Genomic DNA, 8,639 nt, shown 5'->3' with positions numbered 1-8,639 from the left:
TTTAAATGGGAATTACACAGCAAGTACACCAGCAAATGAGAGCACAGCCATTAATGTAGATGCCACCCAAAATGTAGGCACCACCTATCATAGGCGGATATGAGGGGGGCCAAGGGGTGCTGTGCCCCCCCTGGCCCTTCTCTGGCCCCCTTGGACCTACAGTACCATATGTATACCAGAAACTAGAATCATGCATTCACACTGCATTTAGAAGTATAGAAAGCCAATTGGCAAATAGAAGACAACGCTTATAAATGTGCCTAACATTTATAGTTAAACTGTACACCGTAAAGAAAGTGAGGCAAATAAATTTGAATTTTGTGCAAGGATCGAGATACTCTAATAGAGCAGTCACTACTCTAATAGAATAGTCGCAATTCTGATGTCATCAATTTACAAATTTTACAAATCGTAACAATGTTAGCTACTCCTTATTTTGATTTGGTATACACTTTACCATCAAACAGGTTATCTCAGATAGGCTAACCAATCTTTGTACGCATTGCAAATCATACACTTTTTAAGCTAAGCATTATCAAAAATGCTCTGAAATTCAAACCTGGGAGGTCTGATTTTTAAAATTTTCTCCAACTACAATTTTACAAACTTTATGTCCATCGTTCATCCAGCTATATGCTGAATAAGGTTATGTAAATGAATATAACTTGTGTTCTAGAATTTCCCCATAGCTCATAGTAGAATAAACACTGTTGTGCACTAAAACTCCTTGCTCCCCCTTGGCCCCCCTGACAGTGTCTCCTAGATCCGCCTATGCCACCTATTGTGCTAGAATACCAATTTTGCATGAGCAAATTGATATCCATGTGTCTAAAGCATATGTATATCAAACAAAATGCTGGACATAATAGCAAAACATTTTATAGTTCTGCCATACTATAAACCCTTGCTTATTTGTGAACTATGCATGTATGTCAATAGAACACTCAAAGCAAAGTAAAAATGCCACATTACTGTGAATAGTCTGGCATGCATGCTATAATTTAGTTATAAGTATGTCTGGTGCTTCACTGCCTTTGTTTGATGAAATGTGTGCCAGTTCATCAGTCATCAATTATGTTACAAAAGGAAAAGTATAAGGAATTTATATAGAGGCATAGACTCAAAGTTTTGTTGTGTGTAAATCACCATATGTATAAAACAGTTAAGAGGATAGTTTTGAAGATTTAAAACAGTTAGTTCCAAGTTGTGATTCCTTAGCAATAAAAGCATGGAATTACATATGCTGTATGCATTCATTAATAAACAAGTTGATGTTGTGCTACTTCTAAAAACCAGGCGCCATGCAGCTATATATAGGCTAGCTAACTCATCTGGAATAACCATAGACGGTATATACTACTATGAATTAACCAACTATGTAATACTACTTTACAATAGGGTAGTTTGGGTTGTGCAATAATATAATTAGCTATTTCTCGTATTTCGTAATTCATGAAATATTCGTAATTGCTATCGTTTTGTTCACCCAAGTTGAGTCCATAAGTGCCTCATAAAAATAATTAAGTATTTATGAGGCAGCATTAACATAGCGATTTCAGGGTCGTGACATCATGGAAGAGAGAGGCATGAACAGAAGCAGTAAACTGTCTAATAAGCTGAGTTGACTGCCATTGTTTGAGGTACAATGTGTGCACTTGTATTAATACCAAGTACTATGTTTTTTATGTTTCTTGTCTACCCCTGGGAATAGTATAATTATGAACAGAACATGGCTTACAATTCAGCCTTAAGTGACCAACATTAGGGCTTGGAAATTGTTAGGTACAACATAGTGTACTGCCATTAGGCCATGCAGGTAAACTTGATACTTGTTTCTCAACCATGGCATGGATTCTATGTGGGAGGGAGGTCATTTTATATATGTACACCTATTGATGCTAACCCTGTACTGCCCATACAGGCAGCTAGGGTTGTGATCAAGTGGGGATTTAACAAAGCAAATGTTATCTGCAGGAATACTGCCGCTACCTGTAAACCAATTGTCATTAGATACAAAATAGAAAATTTATTGCAGTGGCCCACGTGCACACCTGGCAGGATATTTTGTTGGTAGCTAACCCCCAAATCTCACCTACCAAGCCTGTACTGGGGGTTATGGATGATAGGTGTGCTGAACAAAATACTCACAAACCACTGCAAAAGCAGGTTATCCACTATGCAGAAATTAGCCTTATTATTTAAAGTTATCTGGAAATATTTTTTCTGTGCTGTAAGGCCAGACTTCTCCGATGTGTGCACACGTTAATAGAATTTGAAGAGAGAGGATGAATAGTAATGCAGATGGGAATGAGAAACAATTACCAAGCTTGCATGTGCGTGTGCATTGATTTTGGGGTTATGCAACTAAACAGATACATCTGCTTAATGTGACCGAATTTTGGAAAACCACCCATATGGGCACATTTGACACCTAAAGTATTTAATGATCAAATCACAAACTGTATAGTACAAATCTAATTCTTGACAGTTTTAAGTCATTCTCAATACCTTAAATTACAATAAAATACTTGAAATATTTTCAAAACTGTGTCCTCTTATTAGCAACCCATCAAACATGAAAATTCTAATTATTTCACGTGCACCCATATGGGTGATTCTCCAAAATTCAGTCACTTGTTAGTGTTTATTAAAGAGCTTCAGAAGAGTCAACCCATATAGTATATTATGTTATTATGTACCAATGTGGGAATGCGTAGCTCCAAAATCTGACTACCTTTTAACACTTAGTACAAGGGGTTTATAAACACAAAGGCACCTAGCAGTAATTATAAAGCTCCTGGTACAATCACAGACTAACATATTACTAGTGCCAGCATTGGTTTAGAAGATGCAAAAGGCCTGTGTCCCATATAATGTAAAGGTAAATCAGACAGGCAGTCTTTCCCCTGGTCCATCGCCTTACTATAGTTTACTGCTTATGGGGCATTGTATAAGTTAGTCTGTTTGTCCAACAACTGAATGCCTCATTCACAATAAGCCAATCATCACTTCTTGGTGTTAGCCTAATGACAATGCTGATAATATTATAGGTTGTTTTGTTCATTCCATAAGAGCCTGATTGCTGGTATTGAAAGCAATCAAGTGTTTGTTATTGTGCATTCTGTTGATACTAGACATCACTGAGTCCGTGTGATGAAAAAATAAGCAGAGGTAGAGGAATGAACTATAAGGATAATTTAGGATGGGACTGGATGTGCAGAACTTTAAACACATTGCCTGCTCACCAGCTATGTAAGTATTAATGTGTTCTCCAGTATTTACATGGCTGTGCCACAATCATTCCAACCAAAGCAAATGTGTACCAGTAACATCATTGCTATTGTTTGTCTCTTCATTTTGGAAGGCTGCATGACCATTACCGGTCAACACAGTAGTTTTTTTTTGAGACCAACTTAACAGCACTTACTGTGTACCACATGATCAGGCCCTGTAGTAGCACCTTTGCTTCGCTCAGGCGCCATGACACAAGGCCATCTGGTTACTAAATTAATTAGACCCCTGTGGTGTGAAGTTTTTTTGGTGGATTCTTGGAGGTACCTAAGTTACTTAGACCCTTTTCATGTTTATTACGCACACCTGCACTAGTACTGGCAACGCATCAGTTAATTTTAAACCCGTAACTGTTGTTGGTTTAAAGCAATTTTATGGTTAAATACACTATAAATACATTTTTGTCATATCTTTAGAATGAAAACTCTTTCTTCATGATGTTTGAATGATGTACTGGCCATTTGCTGCTGTATTCGGAGTGATCATCAGTCTGACCAGACACTGCAATTAGTAAGAACAAACAAAACAACTATTGTAATTATTCTGCTCATACAAATTATGTATAATTATGTTAAAGAATAGTGAGAGGATTGAGAATTATTGCAGTGGGTTTGTAATGTCAATTAACAACAATCAATTTTAATTTAGAGTAAAACATACTGAACAACCAGTCATTCTCGACATTACGTACATGCATGCGTTTAACTCATGTTCAATGTTTCCTCAACCACACAGCTGTACTTCCACTAAAACACAAGTACCTATATATTGAGATACTCTAGTAAAGCAGTTACAAACAGTATACAGTGGAACCTCTATTTAACGGACACTTTGGGACCAACCAATTTTGGTGAAATTTTACAGTTATAAGGAGGTTGTCCTCTTTCAGAGGTAAAATTGTATAAAGGTCTATAGGGACTTCAGTAACTGTCCTTTATAAGGAGGTTAAATGTACAGTGTCCTTTACAGGGAGGGTCCATTAAAAGAGGTTCCACTGTAGCCAAATTCACATATTTATACACGTAGACATGCATGTATCACGTGTAGTTATGAAAAGTAGGAGCTAGTATGACTACTGATATCATCATTGCACTTTAATAGTAGCATGGTACACCTTAATTTTGCAAATACAGTAGCAATATATAATCGCACTACTATGTATGCTGGAGTTGCAGTGGTGTTCTATAGGCATATGTAGTCATGCAATTATCAGTAGCTGTAGGTGTATTGCAGTCTGCAGGTATGCATGAATCAATGTATGTAGGTTGCTGCTGAGAATTATGAAAAGACTGATATTATGTATTTAACGAAGCTGGACTTCAAAAATTGTATAAATAATATTATATCGTTTTTCTAGTATTGATAATATTTAAATAGGAGTGACAGCTCTGTCTTTGCGACAGTTACTGCCTGCAGGCTTATACATATGGAGCCACACCCACTAATTGATTGGTATTAAAATCCATGTGATTATATAAATGCACTGTTATCATAAGAGTTGTAGTCTATAGTCTAACAGCAAGCCAACTTATTTTGTGAGCTACGCCCACTTATTAGGGATGTGTGATGTTTTTGCATGGTTGGAGCCAAGCTCATTTATCAGTAAGAATTTTGTAAATATGCATGAAGCAAAACACATTGATTTTATTTATGTCGTTTGTAAACTGACTTTGAAACATGCCTACTAACCAATCGTTAGTTATAAACCTTACCTGTTGTATAGATAATACAGATAATTTATTGCATTAGATTGGCATTCACACCAGCATATTCTTTATTTCACTGGTCAATAAATGAGAAATTCCATGATGTGTGGAATACATCTATAAATCTCTGCAGCAACTTGTGGTATGAAACTTGATGCATGACGCAGTGACGCTTTATAAATTGAACTGTCATGCTCAGTATTGTCCTAATTTCCTAAATCATCTTTTAGCTGAAAATGACTGGGAGCACTTTATACATTTGCAGTGATATTAAAATTGCAGCAGGAATATAATCACACTAGACTAATTTGACCACAATAGTGTCCGAAAAAAAACAACAACTGGAAGTGTGACATGTACATAGATTGCACCATTCTTTTGCGATGCTATTGGCATAGATTATTACTGAGACACACATACAAAGTCTCCTGCTGCCACACCACTATTTCAGTGCAAAGGCATATCAATTAGAGATTATAAGTTCCCGTGCTAAAAGGGTCTGGTACACTTCCAATAGGCAAATTGTGACAACACCCAGCAGGAAATATGAAGTGTTGATTACACCACTCAAAATGGCAACAAGCACATGTATGGATTTGTCATTTCATGCTGAATGCAACTGACTGAGCAAAAGCTTTGCACATTTCTCGAATTCCATTTTTGTAACAAAGGAGTGGGTGTCAAAGTTTCAGCCTTGTAAGATGAGTGGTCTTTGAGTTATAGCACTACACAGTTGGAACAGTTGATAATTTGTACAGCAACAATATGGCAAATTAGTTACAGGTGCTTAATGAATCATGACCGAAACAAGCTACTAATCTATTCACCATGAACTGACAAATAAGATATAGTACTTTTCCTGTACTCCTCCATGTGCTGAAGCGAGCTGTTTTAACATGGAAATTATGACGACAACCTATCACACTGTAAATTAGCACCCATAACTCACATGTCATTTGCTGTAGAAGTATAATATATAACTTCATGAATTCTTCTAGTGTTTTCCAATCTTACTTAGTATACACATGCATACAAAGTACACAATACTTTAAAAGTGCTTAAAATACTTATAAGTACTTTATGTACTTAGCAAAAAACTTACAAATACATTGAGAAATTTGAGATAAAGCCAGTACTTTCAAATTTGTACTGAAGTATTAGCTAGTTTACTCGTGTATTGAGACCCATGTCTGTAGCAAACCCTTTTCAGCTTGTGAGCCTTTACATTAAAACACTGGTCTGGTTATGCAAGACTAACAGGTACACAATACACACACACACACAAAGCAAAACCTTTAGCTGCCACTAGCAGTCACACCCACCCAGTGAACCAGCACTGGGACACCTGTGTGCCACTCAGGTGCTTCGAGTCAGCGCCAGCAGATCTTCCTGGGGCAGGACTAGTCATCTGCAGGAGGCTGTACCATGCATGTCTCACAGATGAAGGTGTGAGCACCCGAAGTCCTACTTAGACCTTCAAAGACATGAACAGTTGGTATTTGTTCTCCAGTTTAGCTGGGTGGGTTGCTACCCTAGTTGACTTCCTCATTCTCTAACTACAAGACTGCTATATACACTTAGTTTGTAAACCTTAGTCATTTCAAGAGCTTCAATCACAAGTCTAATAAAGCATGGCAGCACAGCACATTTAGCTGTAAGTTGCATGACCCCAAAATCAATGTACACTCTAAGGCCAGATTAATTGTTTCTCATTCCTAACTGCATTACTTACATCCTCCTGCCTCAAATTTTATTAATCACATGCACTCGTATTTTGATCCGCTAATTTCTGCATAGTGGATAACCTGCTTTTGCAGTGGTTTGTGAGTATTTTGTTCAACATGAACACTGCACCTATCATCCGTAACCCCCAGTACAGGCTTGGTAGGTGAGATTTGGGGTTTAGCTACCAATAAAATATCCTGCCAGCAGTGCCAGGTGTAGGCCACTGCAATAAATTTTCTATTTTGTATCTAATGACAATAAATGGGTTTACAGGTAGCAGCAGTATTCCAGCAGGTAACATTTGCTTTGTTAAATCCCCACTTGATTGCCACCCTAGCTGCCTGTATGGGCAGTATGGGGTTAGCATCGATAGGTGTTAATTTTTATTTATTTTTTTATTAAAATAAAAGCTTCACAACACAAGTGCTGAAGGTCTGTAGGACACCTGGTCCTACAGCCTGCTCAAAGACATTAGATACAAAGACATTAGATACAAAGACATTAGCTACATAAGGTGTGTTTGAAAAGTTGCAGAAAGGAGAAAAAATTCATGACTGGACCTAGGTAGCCTCGAACCTGCAGCCGAGTGTACATATATAAAATGACCTCCCTCCCACATAGAATCCATGGGCCCATACCATGGTTGAGAAACAAGTATCAAGTTTACCTGCATGGCCTAATGGCAGTACACTATGTTGTACCTAACATTTTCTAAGCCCTAATGTTGATCACTTAAGGCTGAATTGTAAGCCATGTTCTGTTCATATACTATTCTCAGGGGTAGACAAGAAACAGGAAAAACATAGTACTTGGTAATACAAATGCACACATTGTACCTCAAACAATGGCAATCAACTCAGCTTATTAGACAGTTTACTGCTTCTGTTCATACTTCTCTCGTCCATGATGTCACGAAACCGCTTTATAATGCTGACTCATACATATGTAATTATTTTTATGAGGCGCTTATGAACTCAACTTAGGTGAACAAAACGATAGCCGATCCTTTACACACCCAGGGTATAAAGAATCTATGGCACTGCTAAGGAAGCGTTTGTTAAATAAACCGCTTTTACCAACATATTACGCACAAAACTATCTTCTAAACTGTTTTATAGTGTGACTAACGTGTTTTTTCCCACAAATTCTCTCGACAAAGCCTCAAAGCTGCTCTTCATTTTCGTTCGCGTAATTAAGGGATACGCCCCCTTTCAACTCGAAGCGATAGGCTATTCCTGGCAGTGTACGAGGCCTGCACCGTTGTTTTTCAGTTGCTAAATGCCTGAAAACCTCAAGGGGAAGGTAGTCTGAGGAAAGTCACCACACCCGTATTTCAGTCCGACGAAAAGAAACCACCTCAGAGCAAAGTTCACCTGTGCAGAAGTTTAATACAGACTTCATTTCACTTTTACTTCTTACGTAAAAGCTGCTTTTATCGTTATTAAACGATTTTGCTCACGTGGGTGCGTACGGACAAACATAGGTAGATAGATACTGTAGGTACACACACACACTTTTACGAAAATAATTTCAGCACAGCCGGCCTTCGGCCGGCTGTGGGCGTGCGCCTGGTCAAAAAATTGACTAAATTAAGTAACAGTATTAAATCTCTATTAATTCTACACTTAGTGACAGCAGAGATAGTAGTATTGACTGCATGGGTGGCTTATTTGGGTGCCTAGTTTTTAGAGGTAGCTCACGATTTGTACAAAAAAACAATTATAAACTGTATTGTAAAAAAGACTGAAATTCTCTTCACTGTATAATGTGTAACTTACACATCAATTATTTCTCTCTGTACTATGTTTTGTTTGTTTCAGTGTTAATCAAAGTGAGACAAGCAAGTGCAGCTGTAATGAAGAATATGTCATGGAATCAAACAGTTCTGTACGTGGTCAGCTTAAACCACACTTTACA

At 37.6% G+C, this 8,639-nt stretch overlaps 1 long non-coding RNA gene across 1 annotated transcript; it reads left to right on the top strand.

Annotated features, from left to right (window-relative positions):
* Positions 1–1,526: 1,526 nt before the first annotated feature.
* On the top strand, positions 1,527–3,795 carry LOC136245338 (uncharacterized). The gene is made up of 3 exons (XR_010695807.1): positions 1,527–1,640; positions 3,135–3,252; positions 3,708–3,795. It is a non-coding gene; the product is annotated as an uncharacterized lncRNA (long non-coding RNA).
* Positions 3,796–8,639: the final 4,844 nt, after the last annotated feature.

This window comes from Dysidea avara, chromosome 2 (genome assembly GCF_963678975.1).
Source record: "Dysidea avara chromosome 2, odDysAvar1.4, whole genome shotgun sequence".
Taxonomy (NCBI): Eukaryota; Metazoa; Porifera; class Demospongiae; order Dictyoceratida; family Dysideidae; genus Dysidea; species Dysidea avara.
This window is presented reverse-complemented; position numbering and strand designations above follow the sequence as displayed.